Source organism: Papio anubis, chromosome 17 (assembly GCF_008728515.1).
Source record: "Papio anubis isolate 15944 chromosome 17, Panubis1.0, whole genome shotgun sequence".
Classification (NCBI taxonomy): Eukaryota; Metazoa; Chordata; class Mammalia; order Primates; family Cercopithecidae; genus Papio; species Papio anubis.
Window position 1 is genome coordinate 36,115,893 of NC_044992.1, and position 24,858 is coordinate 36,140,750.

At 43.2% G+C, this 24,858-nt stretch overlaps 1 long non-coding RNA gene across 1 annotated transcript; it reads left to right on the forward strand.

The window, feature by feature from the left end:
- The first annotated feature begins 532 nt into the window (after positions 1-532).
- On the forward strand, positions 533-24,686 carry LOC110741614. Its single transcript, XR_002518099.2, has 3 exons — positions 533-567; positions 21,914-22,616; positions 23,140-24,686. It is a non-coding gene; the product is annotated as an uncharacterized LOC110741614 (long non-coding RNA).
- Positions 24,687-24,858: the final 172 nt, after the last annotated feature.

Sequence of the window (24,858 nt, forward strand, 5' to 3'; positions counted from 1 at the left end):
CTATTTGAAGCAACAGACAGCCTTAACTTGTGGCTTTACCCTTCTAGCTAGATGCATATGTAGTCCCTCTTGACTTCAGTGAGAACTTCCTTTCTAGGCTTATTTTTTTTTAATCTCTAAATATACTTCCCAGTAGTATATTTTATTGCCATCTCTGGTAGATGATAAATTGCCATCTCTGGGAGAGAGGGCATCACAGGAAAATGCCAGATCTTTTCAGACTCACAGGGAGGTGTGATTTTTCCTGTCTTATCCATACCTAAGGTTGGATTTGATCTGTAGCCCCTTCTCTGGATCCAACTCTGCTCAGAGATTTTCAGTGCCAGGATGACATGTTTTGGCTCTGTGTCTCCACCCAAATCTCATGTGAAATTGTAATCGCTGATGTTGGAGCAGGGACCTGGTGGAAGACGATTAAATCATGGGGTGGACTTCCTCCTTGCTGTTCTCGTGATAGAGTTCTCATGGGACCTGGATATTTAAAATGTGTAACACTTCCTTCATTCTCTCTCTCTCCTGTTGCCATGTGAAGATGTGCCTGCTTCCGTTTCACCTTCCACCATGATGGTAAGTTTCCTGAGGCCTTCCCAGCTGTGCTTCCTGTACAGCCTGCAGACCTGTGAGTCAATTAAACCTCTTACCTTTCAGGGTAATTTATATCTTATCTATGTCTTTATAGCAGTGTGAGAATGGACTAATACTTCAGGACTTTTCCCCCTCCTTAGCCTACTGACCCTGTGGAAAGGTTTGTCTAAGGTCCTCAGCCAGTGGGGTAGAACCTGCATCCACTCTGGCTTTTCTTACCAGTGCCGGGTCTCATGGGTCTTGCTCTTGCATTGACAGAATTCTCAGAACCTCATTTGAAACTTGACCTTCAGCGCATCTCTGCCCAGGAGCCTAAAAGCTGTATTCTTGTCTCCTCCCTATAGAGGCCTCCTAATACTTGAGGTAGATCTGGTTTGGGCCAAGGAAGTTTATCAGGCCCAGGTCTTTGGATTGTTTGTCCTTCAAAGGACAAAGGGAGTGGAAACTTGTCCCCTAACCTCATAAAAGAGGGACTTCTTGCCAACTCCTCCCTTACCAGGTTCCCTTTCCTCCTTACCACAAAGTCAAACTGCCTGGGCAGGCTTTACTTTCTCCCTGAAATGAAAACTAATTGAAATGTTGTATTGGTTACCTGCTGCCACAGTGATGTTGGTAGCAAGTCACTCCAAAGCTCAGTGCTTTAAACAATACACATATCTTTACTTTTTTTTTTTTTTTACAGAGTCTCTGCCTGTTGCCCGGGCTGAAGTGCAGTGGTGTGATCTTGGCTCACTGCAACTTCTGCCTCCTGGGTTCAAGAGATACTTGTGCCTCAGCCTCCTGACTAGCTGGGATTACAGGTGTTTGCCACCACACCCAGCTAACTTTCATATTTTTAGTAGAGACGGGGTTTCATCATGTTGGCCAGGCGGGTCTTGAACTCCTGGCCTCAAGGGATCTACCAGCCTTGACCTCCCAAAGTGCTGGAATTACAGTCATGAGCCACCATGCCCAGAGAACAATAAATATTTCTTATCTCTTATGAAATCGAGAGTTTGCCAAATGGTCCTTGTGGTCTCAGTTGGGGTCACTTTTGTTCTGTAGTCAGCTGTGGGTCTGGTGGGTGGCTCTGCTGTTCTTGGTTGAGCATTCTCGTATGCTTGGGAGTTGGCTAGCTATAGGCTGGTACAGGAAGCCTTGGTTGGGAAAACTACTCTCCTTATAATCCTCCAGCAGGCTCTTTCAGTTGTATCGTGAGGCTATCATCATCTCATGGTAGAAGTAGAAACATGTAAGTGTTTTTGTTTTTGTTTTTGGAGCTGTTTTCCCACATGGCCAAGGCAAGATACAGAGTAGGAGAGGACTGTGAAGTTACAGGGCAAAAGATAGCCATAGGGAGGCCATTAATTGACCATTAATATAATTAACCTAACAATAAGATCAACTCTATCTTCTTTCAAGTGGTTGCTGAAATGTCACCTGGAACAATATAAAGACAATCATTTGGTGGGAGCTGTAGTCATGAGAAAATGTGAATATTAGCAGATACATAGGGCTGAAGCAAGGAAAGGTGATGAAGAAATGTCCTGCTCACAATCTCTCCCTGATGGACAAGCTCCTATTAGTGCCTTCCATTGGCCAAACCCAACCTGAAGCCAGCCAGTAGAAGAGCCCAGAAGACATAGGCCAGAAAGGTCAGCCTCCCTGGTCACAGAGGATATAGATGAGGGCAGAGAGTGTATCTGGGTGTATGTATCAAGCAGGTAATTCTTTCTTTAGCCATACCACTGGGACAGAACCAATAAAACCTTCCTCCTAACTCCAAGCTCAGGAACTTTGAGATGGGCTAGTTTCAAACAAAACCACACTCAGCAACCCCCTCTTTCTCTTAATCCTTCTGTCCTTATATTGGCTAGGCACTCTGAGATGCAGATGCCAAGACAGGTTTAGACTTACTGGGAGGAATGACTGTAAGTAACAAAAGGAGAGGAAGCCAGAGGAGATTAGAAGAGCCATTAGACCATGATGCAGGTCTGACACCTTTGAAGGGAGAAGAGAGAGGGTTGGATACATAGAGTCTCAGACAACAATGCACTTCTAAAAAAGTTTCAGTTAGGCCAAAGGGAAGTCCTTGAACCAAAGTCCATATTAAGAGTCCTATGTTTTGCAAGAACTATATGCCCAAGTATCACTGCCATGCTTACCCTTTGACTGACAGCAGCTGTGAAATGTGTGGTCTGTACACACAGTGCTGCATTTGGAGCTCGGCAGCTGGAGCCATCAGTCAATTATGCACTTGGTAGTAGTAGATCTGAGAGGCAAATTTTCATGTCTTCTACCCTTCTTTCCTCCTTCTCTCTCTTTCTTCCTTCTTTTTTTCCTTCAGTTAATATTTTTGGAGTGCTGTTTAAGTTCAGGCTTGGTGCCAAGTACTGGTGATAAATAACAAATAAAACAAACATGATCTTTACCCTTATGGAGCTTACGTTGGTTCTTCTTTATGATTTTTTTGCTAGGGTTCTGTTGAATGATCTCAATTAAAAGCATTTTTGAGTGGAAAGAGGGAGATTTATCTAGCTCTATGCTCTTTCTCCCCATCCTTTCAACCCACAGAGCCTAGCCAACTGCTTGGTACAACATTCTGAGACCCATATTACCTAAGCCCAAATCCAGGCCATTCTTATTTGTAAATTTACTTACAGCAAAAGTCATAAAAAAGTATGAAAATTAAATCACATTTTTTCGTAGTTTTAATGTTTGCCCTTCAAGAATTAGGACAAATTCATGGAACTGAACTGATCGTGGGAAATCCAGGGTATATGTTAAATGAAGCACACAGGTTGACTTAATCAGACTTGTTTGGATGCAAACAGAGAGTCATCTAAGTTACTCATAGGTTTGTCATAAGTTAACATGTGCATGGGAACTCAGGGAAAGCTGTTTAGCTGGCCTTGGGAAGATGAAGAAGTCCAGGAGAATCTGGGCCATACAGAGACAGAAAGTGGAATTGAAGGTCATTTGGATCCTGCTGCTTCCAGGAATGTTGGTCTCAGGAGTGCATGGATCTTGACTCTGATGGTCCACCATTTTGATGACTCATCTCTTCCCCATGGCTTCTCTTCCTACTGACTGATTTCCTCAGCCTCTGTCCTTTATGTTCTTGACCTCATCTTTTATTTTGTAATTTTTGAGACAGAGTCTCACTCTGTTGCCCAGGCTGGAGTGCAGTGGAGTGATCAAGGCTCATTGCAGCCTCGACCTCCCAAGGCTCAGGTAATCATCCTGCCTCAGCCCCCCAAGTACCTGGGACTATGGGCACATGCTACGACACCCAGCTAATTTTTGTCTTTTTAGTAGATATGGGGTTTTGCCATGTTGGCCAGGCCGATCTCTAACTCCTGGACTCAAGTGATCTACCTACCTCTGCCTCCCAATATGCTGGGATTATAGGCTTGAGCTACTGTGCCTGGCCTCAACCTCATCATTTCTTTTTTTTTTTCTTTAGACTGAGTCTCGCTCTGTCACCCGGGTTGGAGTGCAATGGTGCGAACTCCGCTCACTGCAACCTCCACATCCCAGGTTCAAGCTATTCTCCTGCCTCAACCTCCCGAGTAGTTGGGATTACAGGCACGTGTCATCGTGCCCAGCTAATTTTTTGTATTTTTAGTAGAGATGGGGTTTCATCATGTTGGCCGGGATGGTCTTGATCTCCTGACCTCGTGATCTGCCTGTCTCAGCCTCCCAAAGTGCTGGGATTACAGGTGTAGCCACCACACCCGGCCCATCATTTCTGACTCTCATAATTTCACTTTGTTCATGATGCATCATGGTCCCTCTGGTTTCTTTCTGTCTCATGATCTCTAGCTATCTGTTGCTAAATGTTTTACTCTCCTGGTATTTCTATTGTTCAAATACTAGACAGAAAAAATCTGATTGGCCCAGGTCTTCTTTTATGACAGTCCACCTAATTGGTGCTGGACTGAGGAACCTTGTTCAGAAGTCCGATTGTGGTTCTGATTGAACAGATTACAAAACTGAGACCCAGAGAGGTTAAATGACTTGCCACAGGTCATAGAATTAGCAAACAGCTGGCCCAGGATTCACACCTATATTCTTGACTCCATGTCTATACTGTTTCTTCTTCAGCACCCCACTTCCCTTGTCTTTCAAGGGAGACACTTATGCCTGGGTTAGATACAACTCACAACATTCACTTCTCTGCCTTCTTTAGCCTGACACACAGGTTTCCCCAGAATCCAGGGAATGCATGTATGTGCCTCTCTTTGTCCTTTACTTATCTCAGAATCCCAGTGACCATCTAGTCCATGAGGATGATGACTGTGTGCTGTCTCCTCCCTTCTTCATGTTATGTTGGCCTCTACCACACACCTTCTTCTGGGGTAGTAAAAATAATTTTGGATGAGAAGGTGTCAGAAGGCCTGAGTTTAAGTCTTGGCTCTGCTACTAATGAGGTGGGTAACCTTGGGCCACACTTTTCTGGTGACAAATGAGAAAGATTTTTAAGTTTCTTGGAGTCTTTATAGTCCATGCCCCAAATAAAGCTTATCTCCACGTCTGAAAGCTGATTGGCTTTGGCCTAGGATCCTGAATCTCTGGTCCTTCCAGGTGGATCAGAGTTTTTTCATAGCCTGCTACTGACCACAGCCACCATGTGTAGTTGTTCGGGAAATTGGAGGAGGCTGCGTTGCCCTTAAAAATGGCTTGAACTTTGAGTAAATGCTATTTTCCATCTGATTCAGGGCTTTTCACATAGGAGGAATGTGATATATAGCTGAGTGGGAGAAAATAATTCTCCATAGTCTGAATTCATTTTCTTCAGCTGTTTCCCAAGACCATGGTTTTGATTCAGCAAAACCCCACAGCTTCACACGTATCATCCTAGTCTGTCTGGAGTCCTAGTCTGCAGATACAGAAGTCTAATCAATGGAGAGTTCATTGTCATCTCTTTCATTCATTAAAAATTGAGTGCCATGGCATAGTTCTTGGTTACTAGGCTTGGAACAGTGAGTAAAACAAATAAGACCTTTTCTTGTGGATTTTTGGATTCCAGAGGAGAGATAGCCAATAAATAAGGGATACGTATGTGATTCTGACTTCTCAGATGACTCTTCTTTAGAAATCCCATGGGGAGTAAATCAAACAGTGCTAGTATCTTCTTCTTTTTTTTTTAAACTGCCTCCTCTTGTTACGCATAACAAATAAGATCTCATTAAGAATAATTTCTCCAAATATCCCAATGGCTTTGTCATAGTAAAATTTACTTACAACGAGACCCAGTGAATTGCAGTCCCATCTTAGGAGCTGATGCTATATTGAAGCAGACATACTCTCATGATCACCTGAGAAGCAGCAGGATACAGTCAAACATTCTTGGTTACACAGTCAGTCAGGTTTGTGTTTAAATTCCCATTTCTCCACTTATTAGCAGTGCAACTATGGGAAAGTTACTTAACCTCTCTCAGCATATATGTATCATTTATCAAATAGTTTGGGTTATCGTGTGGTTTTACATGAGATAAAAAGTCAAAATACTTGGCACATAGTAGGTGTTCATTAAATGCCCATTTTCAATCTTTTCCCTAAAAGTAAATTAGTGACAAAATGGGTTCTGAACCACACAGTGGAAGAAGGAAACTGTCATAGACATTTTTGAACTAAACTTATTGCTCCATTTATTAGATAATGTTTGCATTGATTCCCATTATCATTAAATAATTAATTACTGTTATGTGCCAAGGCTACCAGGCCTGCTAGGTTATGGGAATGAAGTGGCAAGCAGGACACAGTCCTTGTCCCTGTAGAGTTGTTTTAAAATTTTTCTTTGTCTTTGACTTCTTCCTCCCTCCCTCCTCCCCTCCACCCACCCTTCTCCCCTCCCCACTTCCTCTCTCCCTCTCTCTCTTCCCTCCTCCCTCCCTCCCTCCCTCCCTCTCTCCTGTCCTTCCCTTCCTCTCTCCCTTCCTTTCTTCTTTCCTTGTGTCCACCAGTGGGCCTTTCGTGTGGGGTTATATTTTAGAAAGCATGATTAAAATGATGTTTGAAGTTACATGGGAGGTAGTAACTATAGAGATGTAGAAAATGATAGGAAAATAATGGCGAGGAGGGGCAGTTTTGCTTTCTTCACCTTTTTTTATGTATGATGAAGAGCCCATAATCAGGATACTATTACTATAGAGAGTGACTCTTACATAGAAAGGATCCAGGAAGAGTGTTTATTGTATAGGAGCATTAATTGTAACCATGTGGGCCAACAGCCTGTCATGGAAATAATCCTTTTATTTGTGTAGCTCTTTACAGTAATGGGATGTGCCATCCTGGAAGCTGACTTGTGTTACTCTCTGCAGGGATGCAGGCCAGTGACAATTTACAAGTCTATTTTCTAAGGTTGCTCTAAACAACTGGTAACTGAGGTGATGAAGGGGTAGAGGCTTTGCATAAATAGAAAAGCAAATGTATATTTGTCGGCATTGCTCTCTTCTCCTTTGCTTTTCCCTCTTTCCAAAAATAAAGTACATTGTTCCCAGGGAGTGGAATTTGCAGTGGCAGCTGTCTGCCTGGCTGATCCTTCTCAGAGAGCAGAGCTCAAGGAAGTAACTAGGGTTAACTTGAGTTTGTTCTGTCCTCCATAGACACCGGGATTGACGCTGCCAAAATAGCTGCGTTCACAGGGTGTGTCAGACTGAGCTTGAAATGCCCATTGCTTGCACATTTACAAGTGACACACAAGCTCTGTTGGTACCTGGGTCCTTGGGTTCTACACAAGTGTTCCCCATTGGAAAGCCTGCTCCAAAATGGTGCCATTTGTCAAGAGTGGCATAGCATTCCTTCTGTCCTTCTTTACTCTCTGAAAATCACCTCTCTTGCTCTGACTCAACAACTCAAATGAGGTTTGATTTTGCCTATGCTATTGTTTGTTCACCTGTTAATCTGAGAGGCTGATCAAAATTGTGAAGGAAGACATTAACTTTGTACCATGCTATAAGGCTGGCTTTAAATAAAATTTAGGATTTATAAGATAACAGCTCAGGGTTGCTGATCTAGGTTGTTTGCCCAGGAGAGGAAACAATTTATTCAGGAAAGTTCTGTGGGCAAATTTCAGGTGCATAGTCAATGTTTCTGATTTGAATCAATTCAACCAACACTTTGTGTAGTTACTGCATCAAGACGTCTGTGTGAAACACTCTAGCCTTTCCTCAAATGGCTGCTTCGGTGTTTTACATTAGTAGAGATATTATGGAGGGATAATGTGCATGTGATCCCAGGAGTGTCAATCTTAAGTGGTAGTGGGAGAAAAGATAGCATTGGCACTTGGGAAAAATTGTTCTCAGCTACGTTTTGTTAGCAGGCACTAACCAAGTGTGTTAGGGGTTATGGGTAGTGACAGAACATCTGTTCACCCATCCATCCATCCATCCATCTATCCCATTTAAAAAATTGACTCCCCAGCACTTTGGGAGGCCGAGGCGGGCAGATCACGAGGTGAGGAGATCGAGACCATCCTGGCTAATGCAGTGAAACCCCGTCTCTACTAAAAATACAAAAAATTAGCCAGGCGTGGTGGCGGGCACCTGTAGTCCCAGCTACTCAGGAGGCTGAGGCAGAAGAATGGCGTGAACCTGGGAGGCGGAGCTTGCAGTGAGCCGAGATCGCACCACTGCACTCCAGCCTGGGCGACAGAGTGAGACTCTGTCTCAAAAAAAAAAAACCAAACAAAAAACAAAAATTGACTCTATGCTTGCTGTTACGGTTAGTGAGAATAAAATACATCTTTACCATAATAAGGGCACTCATTGGATTATATGGTAAACCTCCCCCCTACCCCAAAGACATATATACATCTTAATCCCTGGAATCTGTGAATGTGTCCTTATTTGGAAACAAGACCTTTACATATGTAATTAAGTTAAAGATCTCAAGATGAGATAAGTCTGGATTATCTAGGTGGTCCTAAATCCAATGACAGGTGTTCTCATAAGAGACACACAGAGCAGAGACACACAGAGAAGAGACACAGAGAAAAAAGAAAAAGACCATGTGAAGATGAAGACGGAGATTGGAGTTATGCAGCCAGATGCCAAGGATGCCTGAAACCACCAGAAGCTGGAACAGGCAAGGAAGGATTCTCTTCCAGAGCTTTTAGCAGGTCCTGCTAATCCCTTGATTTTAGACTTCTGACCTCCAGAACTGTGTGAAAATGAATTTCTGTTGTTTTAAGCCACCAAGTTTGTGGTAATTTGTTGCATTAGCTCTAGTAAACGAATACAGGGCATTAGCAAGTAATTTTATTATGGAAATCCATAGTTGGAAGCCAGCTTTTCCCGAGCTTTCACAGGCCTTTAGAATTCATTCATTCACTCCCTCTTGAGGCACACAACTCAGGGCCACTATTTGCCGGGCACTGTTCTTGGTGCTGAGAAAACAAAGACAGTAAGATACAGCTCGGCCCTCTAAGGAGCTCACAGAGGGAACCAAAGCAGTAACTTAGCCAACAGAGAAAGGCACTTAGAGGTGTGTGCTGTGGGAGCACAAAGTGGGGCTGGGCACTTCAGTATTTTTGCAGGGAGATGATGAATAGCTTATTAAAACAGAGACACATGCTTTATGGTATGGATGTGCTCAAAACTAGGGGAAATCTGCTTTCGCAGAAAGCACTTCTGGGTTGGGTGCAGTGGCTAATGCCTATAATCCCACACTTTGGGAGGTTGAGGTAGGCAGATCATCTGAGGTCAGGAGTTCAAGACCCTCCTGGCCAACATGGTGAAACTCCATCTCTACTAAAAATATAACATTAGCCGGGCATGGTGATGAGGTGTACCTGTAATCCTAGCTACTTGGGAGGCTGAGGCAGGAGAATCACTTGAACTTAGGAGTTGGAAGTTGCAGTGAGTTGAGATCACACCACTACACTCCAGCCTGAGCGACAGAGAGAGACTCCGTCTCAAAAAAAAAAAAAAAAAAAAAAAGCATTTCTGTGGGGTGTGAGCAATGATTTCTCTACTCTAACCTTAGGCTCACTTAATAAGGAAAGGCTGTAACTCATAATTTATGGAGGCCCATGGGGAAGAAAACAAAAGGGTCCTTTCTTGAGTAGGCTGACTATGTGTGGAGTTTATGTGTCAATCTCTCTCTGACATTGCCAGCTCTGGTTTGAAATCCTGATGAGCTGGAGATGGTAACTGGTGGTGGAAGGGTGGGGTTGAGAGGGTGTGAGAGGGTGGAATGGAGGGAGGGAAATTTGTCTGCACAGAAAAGACATCCCCATCAGGAGCTGGGCCTCAGCTAGATGTAGACTAAAATTTCCCAAAGATGCTGTTTTGTCTTAGAGACTTGTTTGAATATAGTCACTCTTTTATTCACTAATAAAACACTCATTTACCATCATGAGATAAACCAAATGGACTGTGTTAGGGGTCAAGATGGGATGGTCCTGGAAGGCAAGAAAATCATATCAGGAATGATTAGTGATATGGGGCATAAGACAAGACCTTCAGTCTGAGGAGCAATGTAAGGCCAGGCATGTTTAGCCCCAAATGTGAGTGTATAGCCAGATGTGATGATAATGAATATCGATGGTTAGAAAAGGGAGATCAGAGAGGGCCACCATGGCCAGAAAAGGCATTCTGAGGAATGAGTGACTTGAGGTGGAGAGATGGGTAGGATTTATTTATTGTTATTATTTCTTACTTTTTTGAGACAGGATCTTGCTCTGTCACCCAGCTAGGGTGCAGCGGAATGGTCATGGCTCACTGCAGCTTCTACCTCCTGGGCTCAGGTGGTCCTCCCACCTGAGTAGCTGGAACCACAGGATTGCACCACCTTGTCTGGCTAATTAAAATTTTTTTTTTTTTTTGGTAGAGAGAGAGTCTTGCTATGTTGCCCATGCTGGTCTTGAACTCCTGGGCTCAAGTGATCCTCCTGCCTCGGCCTCCCAAAGTTCTGGGAGTGGAGACATGAACCACTGCACTGGTTGACATGGGTAGGATTTAAATGAGAGCAGGTGGAGGTTGATAGGTCTTCCTCCCTCCCTCCCTCCCTTCCTGGAACCCAGGGTAGGAAGAAGATAGCATGCTTAAAATGTCTACTGTCAAAAAAATTGTCATCTGGGGGAAGCAGATGAAACTTGTGTTAGCTGAAACATCAAATTCTGGTAAAAAAAATCTTGGGAGACAAGACATAATATAATATTTTTTAAAGTAGAAAATATAATTTGTTGCCAGACTGTGAAGTCCTTGACTGCCTGCTTAGATGTTCAGCTATGATCCTAAAGGCAGTGGGAAGTCATTGCTGTTTCTTTTTTCTTTTTCTTTAAAAAGAATAAAATGTATTTTTTTTTATCCTAAAAGTAATAATCCTTATCCTGGGAAGTAGAAGGATTATGGAAAAGAAGGAAAAATAAATAACCTGTAATTTCGCCTTAAATAAATGATTACTGTCAGCATTGTTTCCTGTATATTATTTTTAAATAGTTAAAGAAATCATTTATATATATATATATAGTATATATATATATATACTGTTTTATATCCTCTTTTTAATCTTACCGTTATAATACAAGCCTTTCCTGATGTTATTTTAGTCTTTCAGCAGCATAGTTTTTAATGTCCACATCTAGGAGATGCACATTAATTTACTTAATCTTTCCCCTATGGTTGAATATTTGATTTACTAGCACTTTTTCATTATAATAAATCATGCTGGGATAATCTTCTTCCATATTTATGATTATTTCCTTTGGCTAGATCCCTAGATGGGGAATCACTGAATCAAAGGGCATGAACATCTTTAAGGTTCTTTGAACGTTCTGCCAAATTGCTTCCTTGGGGGTTGTTGAGCTTTGGAAGTACATGATGAAAGATGAGTCTCATAGCCGAGGACAGGCAGGGCCAGGCCAGAGAGAAAGAGCATTCCAAACATTCTAGCAGGAAGAGACATTCCAGAGTCACCGAAGCCGCAGTCCTGGTGGTGTGTTGTCCTGATAGAAAGCATTGCTGGTGCCCCTGCCATTTATAGAAAGCTGGCTTTGAATTCTTCCCTACAAGGACACTAGTACTCCAGCCACGATGGTCTTCTGTTCTGCTGTTGGAGCACACCATGCTGACTTCCACCGCAGGGCCTTTGCATTTGCTGTGTTCTCCTGGGAACACTCATTCCTCAGATTTTGCCATGCCTCATGCTTTTGTATCATCCTCTGCCTCCAGCCACTTCTATCAAGTTGATTTTATTCATAGCACTTATTTGTCCTGACCTTTAGTCAATGTTCAGTAGATATCTATAGAATGATTGAAACCATTCACTCATTCATTTAATCTATGAGTATTTTCTGAAGGCCACTTAAAAATATTCTCATTGCTCTTCAGGTAAAGAACAAAATATTTAGCATAGCCTATAGAAGGGTTTCCAGAATGAATTTCTACTCAAATTCTCCCGTTTTATTTTTATTTTTTATTTTTTTAGACAGAGTCTCACTTTGTCGTTCAGGGTGGAGTACAGTGGTGTGATCTCGGCTCCCTACAACCTCTGCTTCCTGGGTTCAAGTGAGTCTCCTGCCTCAGCCTCCCAAGTAGCTGGGATTACAGGCACCCACCACCACACCCAGCTGATTTTTATAGTTTTAGTAGAGATGGGGTTTCACCCTGTTGGCCAGGCTCGTCTTGAACTCCTGACCTCAGATGATCTGCCCACTTTGGCCTCCCAAAGTGCTGGGATTACAGGCGTGAGCCACTGTACCCAGCCTCTCCTGTTTTATCTTGTCTCACATCCTGCCTTAGTCTCTGTTCATCAGCTCTACTCTCTTTCTTTATATTGTTGAATGTGTCCTGCTGCTCACTGCCACACGGACTTTGCACATACTGTTCCCTCTGCCTGGAACATACTTCTTGTTTTTATCTCATTAACTTCAACTCAACTGTTATATCTCAGAGCAATGGCACTTTCTTGGAAACTTTCCTTGACCCCCAAACTAGATCAATTTCCTCTATTTCAAAATTTTTGTGGGAGTTAATTTCCAATGATGATCCCCTATTAACCATACCTTCCAGCATTCAGGCACTTTTGTGGTTCCCCTTCCTTGAATCTATTGACTTTTTTTTTTTTTTTTTTGCCAATAGAATGTGACATATGTAACACTGTGCGGTTTCTGAGACAGTCTTGAGAAGCCTTGCATCTTCCACTTGGATCTCTTAGAATGCTTGCTCTTGGGACGCCTCCCCTTCTCAGAATCCAGCCACCGTGCTGTGAGAAGCCTATGTTACATGGAGAGGCCATGGGTAGGTGCTGTGGTCAAAAGGCTCAGCTTGAGTTCCAGCCGATAGCCAGTATCAACTGACCATGATGCTGAATTTTCATGTGCCTCCACCTCCAACTGCTATCTGACTGCAACTGCATGACAGAGGCCAAGTCAGAACCACCCAGCTGAGCCCAGTCAGTCTGTAGAACCATAAGACACAAAAACACATGTTTATCTTAAACCACTAGTTTTGGGATTGTTTATTACACAGCAACGGATACCTGAAACACATTTGCAGCCTTATATTCCTTAGGGTACATCACTCTACTCCTTTGTTGTACTCATCACAGCTGTGACTGTGTGTTTCATGCCTAATTATTTAATTAATGATTCTCTAAGGATTCTCTTCTTGCTAATCTATAAGCTGTATGAGGGCAAAGACAATGCCGACCATTTATTTTGCTTTTATTTTGGGGCTTTGTTTTGGCTCATCATTGACAATTGTCACCTCATGGCCACTTAAGAAATGTTTGGAGAGTTTTTTTTTTGTGTAAGTTTCAGGAGAGGCAGGAATTTGCCTTCCAATAAGAAAGTTGGAAAGTCTTTATGTGTTAGAGAATATCTGACAGACAGGGCACAGCATGTGCCCAGAGCTCAGCCAGTCAGATGCTCCTACCTGGGTCTTAGAAGCTGGAACCAGTGATGCAGAGAAGCAGGGAGGGCTGAGGATTCATTCCGGTGGCCCTGGTAGCAGCATCTGGTGTCCAGTAGTGTCAGCCTCGATGCCCTAACTGACACCTCTGAGGTATAACCTTGGCTGTGCTATGGGTGCCCAAATTCCTTTAGTTCCTGCCTATCCATTTTACAAGTTGGTTCTCCAACCTTGCTGGTATCCCTTCAGAATTTCATTTATGTTTAAGTTAGCCAGAATTGCTTTTTGTTGTGTATAACTGGTGATGTTGACTAGCTACATAGTGCCCAGCATGTAAGTATTCTTAAAGGAATGAATATAAATGAGTGTCAGGGGCCAAGGTGGCTATCAGAGATTCCAGGATAAATAAACCTCTAATTCAGAGATGCCTTTTTTTTTTTTTAGATGGAGTCTTGCTCTGTTGCCCAGGCTGGAGTGCAGAGGTGTGATATTGGCTCACTGCAACCTCCACCTCCTGGTTCAAGCAATTCTCGTTACTCAGCCTCCTGAGTAACTGGCATTATAGGCAAGAGCCACCAAACCTGGCAAATTTTTGTAGTTTTAGCAGAGATGGGGTTTCACCATGTTGGCCAGGTTGGTCTGGAACTCCTGACCTCAAGTGATCTGCTGACCTCGGCCTCCCAAAGTGCTAGGATTATAGGCGTGAGCCACCATGCCCACCCAGCCAGATATATATATATATTTATCTATCTATCTATATCTATATAGATATATAGATATCTATAACTATGCTTTACTGAATTATAGATATCTATGTAGAGTAATTAGAGGTAAGTGCTGCAAGAATGATGGGCACAAAATTATGGGAACCAACTATAACTAAGAGAGGAAGTGGGAGGGGATCGCCTGGACTTACGTCAGTGACTGTAATTAGATAACCTGTAAATATTTATTTGCTGAATAAATTGATGAATAAATAAATATGATATTGAAGTAATTAAATGAAAAGCTTTGTCAATTGTAGAGTACTACATAAATAGAAAGTATTATCCTTAGACTAACACGTTGAATTCTGTATTAGTTATATTGCAAATATCAGAAAACTCAAGTCAAACTAGCTTAAGTAAAAAGAGAATTGATTGGCTCATATATCAGAAAAGTCCTGGAAGTATAATAATTTCAGGTGCTTGGGTATTGTTATCAATATCTTTTCAGCTTTGATCTTGTCTGCATTGGTGTTATTCTTAGGTTCTGTCTCAGCGGTGGTTCCCAGACATTCAAGATTTCCTGTCTCAGGTCCAGGCTCAGAAGACACAAACAAACAAGAAACTACTTTTGGCTGTTCCAGCATAAAACCTTGGGTTTGCATTGATTGGACAAGATTGGCCTACTTTGGGTAATATATATGATGCCTGAATTGGCCAGACCTAGTTCATGAGCCTGAAGCTGTGTTGGAATTCAGCCCTACTGCAACTACTCACAGTTAGGGTCATGGGCACTGCATGCCGTCTACCTGGATTTGTAAATCTCGGTTCCGCCATTTAAGAGCAAATCACATATTTATCTGTAAGTTATCTGAGCCATCTCTCAAATGGGAATAATAATAGTACCTGTATCAAAGAGTCGGTATGAGGATTAAATGAGTTAATTATGCAAACTGCTCAGATCAGTGCCTGGCATGTGGTTAGAGCTTAATGTATGTTAGTTATCATTCTTAGCTATTACTGCATGGACTGAGAATAGTGAAGAGATGGTTTCCAAAGGAAATTCAGGGGACTGTTACCAGAAGACGGTACGAATGAATGCTCGAAAGGCAAAAACAACAAATGTCCTCTATACTTCTCCCCGAGTTCTAACAACCAACTACTGGAGGTGAACAGCCAATAAGCTCTTGCATGAAGCCAGCTGGGATTCACAGCTGCCTCTTGGTGTCAGTCTTATCCCCAAGGCGAAGTTCCAAAGCACAGTCATGCCCACCAGATCAACACCCCAGCAGGGCTGAATGTCTCTCTGGCAATCAACCCTCATTTTTGTAGGCTTCACCTTTGTGGCAGTCTTAGAAAATCCATGGCTTGGCCAGCCTGAGTGCACATTAAACTGTTTCAAAATGTTGGAAGAGGAAGTCTGCATGCTTAATGTGTAATTTAGCTGAAAGAACTGGAACAACTTTCATTTTGGTATGTTCCTCATTTTGCAAATGAACGTTATTTTCATAATGGACCATAATGGCTTGCTCAGAGTTATTCTGGTCTGTCATATTAATATGGATTATGGTGCTTTAGTAAGAGTTGACTTTTGAGTCTTTGGTCTGTGCATCCCATATACCAAATCATCAGTCATTATTCTTGTGAATTGATATTTATTTCTTATTTCATTACTTCCATGGGATGAGAAAGAACATGAATAATACATCAACAAGCCCCAAGCACATCAATTGCTTGAAGTGACAAAGGACTGTTTTTTTTTTCATTTGTTTTGACAAGGTCTCACCCTGTTGCCCAGGCTGGAGTGCAATGATCACAGCTGATTGCAGCCTTGACCTCCTGGGCTCAGGTTATCCTCCCACTTCAGCCTCTTGAGTAGTTGGAACTACAATTATGCATCATGCACCTGGCTAAGCTTTTTAAATTTTTTATAGGAATGAATCTCACTACATTGGCCAGGCTGGTCTTGAACTCCTGGGCTCAAGGAATACTCCCATTTCAGCCTCCAAAAATGCTGGGATTACAGGCATGAGCCACTGCACCTGACCTAGGACTAGTTTTTAAGTCCTTCCAAAATTCCAGTTGAGGAAGAATTGTGTTCATATTGTCCAATTTTATCTGGAATCTCCATGTCTTCATCATTCTTCTTGTCTCTGGAGATAGGCTCAAGAGATGATCCAGACTTCTAATTTTGCCTAATTCAATCTGTTTCAAGATGGGGATGCTTATACCATAAATTAACTGGGTAAGAAGGATATTCACAGTCAAGAATTCCTGGAGAGCACGTCTGGCAGAGAACTGGTTTTAAGCTAGGTTTCTGGAAAGAAAACATAAGCCCTTGAAACAATTTCTTCACAGAGTGCTGGAAAATCCACAGACTCCTCTGTGCTAAGAGTCCCACAGTATTGCTTGGAGACACCTGAGTGGCGATTGTGACAATCTACAACTACAAGGTTTCTGTGACATACTTTTTCCTTTGCCTGGCATACAGCAAGATTCAAGGCTTCCTTTGGCCTCTCGGTGTAGCATTTCTTGAGTTCTAGACTCACTGTTAGAGGGTAACCATTAGCTCCTGTCTCTCCCCAGCACCCAATCTCTCCTCTTATTCTCCACTTGGAAATGCATTCCCAAGTTCCATTCATCCCTTGCATGTCCTATTGCTTTCCACCTCAGCCTTACCCTCCTGTAGGGCAACCATTTATTTTACATATTCTAGGCAGACTCAATATCAAATGTTGCGTGGCTTTGTTACAACATGTGTCCAGCTCTATATCCATTCTTAGTTTAGAACACATGATCCCATGATTTCCCCCTCATCAGCTCCATTACTGAACAGTCCTCAGATGCTGCCCCACGGAACAGTAGACAGCACACATTCAGCAGAGCCGGAGAGACTTGGATTCTCATCTCATCTAGACAAACTTGCCAGCTATGCAATTTAGGGCAGGTTATATCACCTCTCTGATCCTCAGTGTCCTCATCTGCAAAATGGTCTTAATCACATACACTGCAGGGGGATTCAGATGAAAATAAATAAAGCTGGGTATGGTGGTGTGAGCCTGTAGTCCTGGCTACTTGGGAGGCTGAGGTGGGAGAATGGTTTGAGCCCAGGAGTTCAAGTGTAGCCTGGGCAACATAGCGAGATTTTATCTCTTAAAAAAACCCTAATTAATTAAATGAGACCATGTCAGTAACACATTTAGCATACTGTTGGGCACACAGCAGACTTGCCGTAAATATCTGCTGTTGTTATTTATGAAATCATTCAGGAAGATAGGAGGAAGATTTGCTTCATCTGTGGAGGACACTGGTTTCTATCCTTCTCCTTCTTCTCTAAACTTCCTTGGATCCTTCCCTGTCTTTTTCTTTTCCTTCCATCTTCTTCATGCTCTAGTCTCTTCCACCTTTTTCAATCCCACCCACAACTTTGAGATGATGGAAAAAGATAGAGTTGTTTATTTTGAGAGTAAATTCAACATTGACCCTCAGAAAAAACGACCCCTGCAATACGCTCTATTACCACGTAAGCGTCACATTTAAACAAAGCCTTTTGGCCTGTACTGAAAATTACTGTCCCACTGGGAAGCATAAACTGGAGGGGCTGCCTGCATGAAGGAGGGACGCATAGCAGCTGGCAGGCCTATGTCCGCAGGAAGGAGGAGCCGAACTCTTTGCTTTATGCATTGATTTCATTTGGAAAACTGTGTTCCCCATTTTCCCTCCAAAGACAGGGAAAACAAGAGCAATCTGTTAAAATGTTGGAAGGCAGGAAAACAACAACTACCATATAATAAAATCAGTGAAATCCCCCTGCCCCCTTCAGCTAGCAGCGAGAGAATTCTGTTAGGACTGCAGAAAAGGTCCAATGATACAGTCTAAAAATGGCATGTTGTTATGACTTTGCACAAGATATCAAACAAACAAAAATGGTGGAGCAGAGGAACTTCCTTTTGCCTGGATAATAATAATGTTAATATTGGTAAAAGCAGACATTTATTTAGTACTTTTCATGTACCAGGCATTGAACTAGATGGTGACTTCACATGTGTAAACTCATTTACTCTTCACAACCACCTTGTGAGAGATGTGCTGTTTTTATCTTCATTTTCACAAATGAGGAAACTGAGGCAAAGTCCAGTAATTTATCCAAAGTCACACAGTTGATGATTTGAGGCCCAGCATTCTGGTTCTAGACCCCATTCTCTTCACGCACTTCTTATACTGCCTCATTTGGTGGGAGATGCAAGTGAGTTTGCACACACTATATGTGCACACCTGCACACACCTAGCCAAGGACACTGAGCAAACATCTCTAAAACTGCATGGATCTTTCTCATAGACCTGAGACTGTGTTGTCTTGGGTGAAGTATAGTCATTTGCATGCACGTCTTGTCGTCCCCTTAGAGATTGCAGAATCCTTGAGGATCTTTCCATTTTAGTGTTCTCTACAGGTCTGAGTACTGCACCTGGCTGGCATAGAGCAGGGGCTCAGTAAAGAAATGCTTGTTGAGTTGAGAACAGGTAGGTGCTAAACAAGGCAATGCTGACTCCAGGTGTGAATTAGACATTTCAGAGAAGATTTAGATCCATGAGGGACAGAGAAGCTGCAGAAAGGTATGGGGAAGAGATGGACCTTTAACATTTAGGTAGATAGATGACTGAAAAAAAGGTGCTCATGGTGGGGAAGGCACATGGGAAAAGGATAGATACTGGAAAGAGAATGGCATGGCAGGAGCTCACAGGGAGATCTGGTCAACTACAGTGAGCACTTGAACTTGGTGCAGCTGGTGGTCAGCTGGGCTGGCCGAAAGGTTCTTGAGCTAGGACAGTGCCTTGAGGAAGGCAATGCTTTCAGGATCCTGGGGAGCCAGTATAGCCCGGTGGTTAAGTGCATGAGGCCCTTGTCCAGGGCTCTTGGGTGTGAGGGACGTTACAGGAAGATATGTGTGTGTTTAAAAAATAAACAAATCACTGGTTTATTTTTTTAAACATTAATATTTTCCTGGCACTGCTGGTTAGAATTACTTGTCTGGGTGTCCTCAACTCAGCCATTTTCCAGTTATGGGACCTTGAGCAAACCACAAGCCATACATCCCTTTGAGGGTGCTGCTGAGAGGATTAAATGAGATGATATGTGGGCAGGGCCTAACACAGTAAACAGTGCTGGCCTTATCTGTCTAAAGCTGTGAGGTCAAGGAGGGTAGTGTGTGTGTGGTGAGTCTGACGCCACGGGCAAGAAGAAGAAGAAGAAGAAGGAGAAGGAGAAGGAGAAGGAGAAGGAGAAGGAGAAGGAGAAGAAGGAGAAGGAGAAGGAGAAGGAGAAGGAGAAGGAGAAGGAGAAGGAGAAGGAGAAGGAGAAGGAGAAGAGGAGGAAGAGGAAGAGGAAGAAGGGGAAGGGGAAGGAAGGGGAAGGGGAAGGGAAAGGGAAGGGGAAGGGGAGAAGAAGAATAGCTAAGTAGCAGCTTTATACTCAGGCTTCTTGTTTACATAATGGGGAGGTGAGTGGTGTTACCCTACAATTTTATAGGAGTTTGTGAATTATTTGGGCTTACATGCACTCTGTCTGGCTTCCAGGCCAATGGGCTTTCTCCCACCATATCTTGCCAATGTGGTTCAGGATATGAAGGGAGAGGGAATTTTACCAGAGGAAATATCCATAGGCTACAAGTTGGGGGACATCAGGTAAGTGCCCCAACTTTTAGGAGGCCTCTTTTAATTCCTTCTGTCTTTTGAGAAACACACAAGCCTCCCCAATCCTACCTCCCAGAGATTCTGCCAAAGGCACCTGTTCTCTTTCCTTCTAAAGAATCGCCATCATCTGTGCATCCCCAGTAACTGAGAAGCTTTGTGTGAAACTTAGTTTTCTGTAGTTTGTTTTACATTTCACTGCCATTTCCAAACAAATTTGTAACATTGGGTTTTAAAATTTCTAGGACTAGAAGGTAACCTCCACGAAGGCAGGGCCTTTGTCCAGCTTGTTGACTGTTTTATCCTCTTCACTTAGAACAACACCTGGCACAGGGTAGAAGCACAATAAACACTTGTTGAATGAATGAACATACTTTTTCAAATGACGCATTCTCCTTGGGGATTCTGTGTATCCCTGGCACATATCCAGAAGATGACAGCTAGTATTATTAGTGTGGCAATAAACTTGCTCATTTTCCCAGCCCCAATTCTACAGCTAGACTGTTCATTCTGTACAGTCAGTGTCCTGGGGTCTTTAGAATCTTTTATATCTTATTTCTGAATTTTGTAAGGGGCACGGCACCAGCTAAGTGCTCAGTCAATGCTGAGAGATTGATTTGTTGGTGTTGGTTAAGTGCATGTGTATGTGTGCAGGTATGTGCGTGTGCAGGTGTGTGTGTGTGTGTGCGCGCACAGGTGGATATGGGTGTGGTTTCCATACCAGTCTGCCTTCCACGGGCTTGGAGGATGTTTGCTGAAGTTAGTCAGAATGGCTGGGACCCAGGACTCTTGGGTTCTCTTCCGATGATTCATGGGCATTCTGGGGAAGTCTATGAAGCCCTTAAACTGCAGTGAAGGCTGGTATTTAAAAAAAGAGCATGACTTCGTTCCTCGTTCCCTTTTGTACATTTTTCCACTAGCATACAGGCTCCTCCAGGAAATTTTGGATCTTTAGCCATCCTTAGAACAAGTCATTTCATTATTAGTATTTATTTTTGCTTTTTTTTTTTTTTGCATTAGCTGTCTACGAATTAGGTATTTGCTTACAACATTTCATTCATTGTTTAACACTCACTTACTCTGCCCCTACTGTGTGGCAGACACTGGCTGACACTACAGAAATGAGACCCATCGCTGCCCCTGATGGGCTCCTGAGGTGGGGTGACTGATGAGGGCCTGGGAGCAGAGACCCACTAGAGAGATTGGGAGGGTGGGGCAGGCTGAGGGTCAGGGTTCAGGGACGATTTCCAGAGGCGAGAGAACTCTCTGAATGAGAGCTCACAAGGTGCCAGGAATCATGCTAAGCACGTTACAGACATTATCTCATTCACTCCTCACCACTCTATGAGGTAAGTGCTATTATCCCTGTTTTCATGTCACTTCGGATGAATTACTTCACCTCTGTAAGTCTTAGTTTCCTCATCTGTAAAATGGGATTTGTAAAACCTCGGAGAGTTATGGTTTAAAATGTACACAAGGTATTTAACATGTTAAGCTGGAGTTACTAGATGGCTCATAAATGTTACCTACTGTTATTATGATGAGTGCATGGGGCCTGCGGAAGGTGAGTGACTTGCCCAAGTTCCCCTAGAAAGTCAGGGTCAGAAGGCAGGTTTAGATTCTGTGCGCTTGGGTGCAGGCCACACCACCTTGTATGTCTGCGTGGAAGTTTAGGAAGGGTTTGGAGAGTTTGTCCTGGATGGAAAGGTGTATTACTGAAAGATTTTCAGGAGGGGGTGGCCGCCCCACACCTAATCTACTCTACTCCATGATCCCATTCATAGAAGATGTGTTAGTTATCTGGTTAACCTCTAACATGGACATGGCACCTCCTCCCTTGGCTTCTAAACACTATAGCCCTTGAGCTGACGTTTCCTCTTTCTTTGGCATTGTCCAGGAATTATCTACAGTGGAAACCATGAAGCCAGTAGAAGACTAGGGATCCTCGCCATGGAGTTTCTGGGTGGCAAATAACAAAAAGAAGTCATTTTTAATGGCGGGGGGTGGGTGGAGAGGAAAAAAATAAAATAGAAATAAAAGCAATCTATTTCTGGCACTGGAGTTGTTCATTGAAATCATTTTTTATCCTCCATACAGAGTCACGACCAAGTTCTTCTTGGAGCCACCTCCCAGGGCAGTTGTAAGGAGCCCTGATAAAGATTTATGTGGTTTGTTTTCTTTCCCCAAACTTTTGAAGATCAACAGAGGAGGTAATGTTTATGGTTGGTTGGTTAACCCTATGGCTCTCTGGGGTCTCCTTCGGCGACCCCTGGGCTGTTTCTCAAGGCAGGAGGCAGCAGGCCTTGGCTGCCACATCTGGGGAACTGGCTGTTTAAAGGCCAGGGTTGGAGAGAGTTTCAGGCCCAATAGTTCTGGAGGCTTTGCTCACCACAACGGCGTCATCCCAGCTGAACGCCCCCACCTCTTCGGAATAGAACCAATTTATCCCACAGGGGAGTGAACGCTTGAAAATCAGCGTCAAGAGGAAAAAAGAGGTTGGGGGTGACACTTATAAGGTTCGGTTAGCGAGACACAAATATATTTGGCTCTGAACTTGTTAATCCTGCTCAGGTGAAAGCAGAATTGTCCAGGGCTCTTGGGTGTGAGGGACGTTATAGGAAGATATGTATATGTTTAAAAAATAAACAAATCTCTGCTTTATTTTTTTAAACATTAATATTTTCCTGGCACTGCTGGTTAGAATTACTTGTCTGGGTGTCCTGAACTTCGTTTCTGAGACCCAGCTGAAAACCCTGGACAGCTGGAGGGAAGCAGACACCTTGGAGAACCGAAATATTTGGTATGCCTTTCAGACCTTATTAAAAAACGAATCCATTTGGTTTTTTTTCACATGTTCCTCTACATCCTAGGATAGCTACCGAGAGAACATTGGAAAAACATGTCTTTTTGGAGTTTCGTTGGCCTACAGTTCAGGAAAACATAGCTCTTTGCTTCATGCAGGAAACTCTGATCTTAAAGATCCAAATCTTCCATTGCTGTTCAGGAACTCAGGAGCTAGCAGTGGGAGTCTTTAGAGTTACTCTCCTGAGTAACAGTTATAGGGGTTCCTTTGGGAACTTCCACTAAGAAGAAATGTTAGTTTACCTACCTATTGATTCATTTATTGGTATTCTTTCAGTCAACAAACTGTCCACGAGGTACTCAGTACATTTTCAAGTCATAGCTAAGATTTTAGCTGGCCCACAGCAGTCCTCTTTAGGGTAATGGGAGCAATTCTAACCTATTATGGCCAAGGAAACTGAGGCAAGGTGAGGTTGAATAACTGGGTTGCACAGCATTTATGACTCTTTTCACTACTCCAGGCTGCTTTTTCCCAGAACCTACGGTGGAACAGTTCTAAACTTGGGAGCCAGAAAGACCTGAGCTCAAATTCCGTGCCTTCTACTTACTTCAGGTAAGGCCTTGGGCAAGTTGCTTAATTTCTTCAAGCCTCAGGCCATGCATCTGTAGAATGGGGATCAAAGCAGCAATAGCAACTTTGCCAGGGTGGTGGTGACAATGAAACCAGAGGAGGTGTTCAGAGTCCTGTATAGATAGGTTCTTCATCAGAGTATGAATATTGTCATTATTAGGTTGAAGCTGTTATCTTTTGCTCTCATCCTATGGTCTCAGAGGAGTGCTGCAAGTTGACAGAAAGCCTAACTGGCTTTTTTAAGGGGTAGATCCCATCTCGGGTGCTGTGCTATCTGTGTTGGGAGTGGTGGTCTTGAGAACTGTTAGCTTTGGTTTCTCCACCAGGAGGTAGAAATACTTAACATAACACAGTGACCTAATCAGGGGCATACCAGATGCTATCATCCATAAACAGCCATTTATTCAAGTGAAGCAGGCCCCACATGCCACAGGTAAGCTGGGGAAAGAGAGATTGAATTGTTCAGTCTTGTAGGAGTGGAGGCCGAACAGAAAAGCAACACAACCCTTACTCATAACTTCCAATTGCTGAAATTTTTTAAAGCAGGTTAAACAGGCTTTCCCCTGGAAAAGTGTGGAAAAGACCCAAAGCAGGACAATGACAAAATTTTATTTTTTACAGAATCATCTTCCTCCTGGCTTTCTGCAAATTCTCTCATCTCAAACCATTCTGTCCCCATCCCACATTTTAGCATTTGTCACTGCTCCTGTTTCCCACCACTGAAGAAACAGGGAAGGCACAAGTTAGCCTGATTCGACTCCATAAAGACACAGTCTTCCCAAATGAGCAAAATTATTCCCACTTAAAAATATACACAAAATGTTTATGAAATGAGAAGGGGGAGATTCAGAAGTTATAGGAGCTGGCAAAAAGTAAGTAGTGCCCAATGTACGTGAGAGCACCTCTGATGGTTTCCTTTGCAATTGCCATTTAAAATGTGTAGACATGTTCTTGCTCCCTCCCTGGAAGGCCCCCCACTCCCCACCCCCAGCCCCAGCTGCACATGCACACAAGAACCCACATATATATGCATGCTTGCTCTGACTGAGGAATCCAGCAAAACATGCGACTGTTCTTTATAGGCCAGGGAGCTTGTTGTTTTAGTCTGTTGTTTTCATTTCTGTGCACCTGCACCCCTTGCCTAAGACCCCCACCACATTGCCTCTGCCTTGGCCAACAACACGGAGATGTGTGTTTCTGAATAAGTCACACATTATGCAATTTGGTTTCCTCAGGAATTTGGTAGAAAAACTCTGGATCCCGGTGAATTGGGCTTCATTGCATCCTTCAGGTCCTGGGCATGTTTCACCTGCCTTAGGTTTACTCTTTGGGATTCCCCAGTCTCCATCAGTTCCCTCCATCCCTCCCTCCCCCCAGGAGCTGCATGCATGATGAAGTTGAGGTCTTTACCTTTAGCAGGGCAATGAGCTGGGTATGTGAGTGGTAAGGACAGCCTGGGCTGCCCAGCATTCCAGTGGCCAAAGGGTGGGTGGAGGGTGGGCGCCAGACTCCAGGTTGATGAAGAGTTATTTCCATGTATTTGACGTCCAGCCACCATGGGATCCTGTTTACAAATGCTAAGTAACCCAGTCAATATGGTACAAATTAT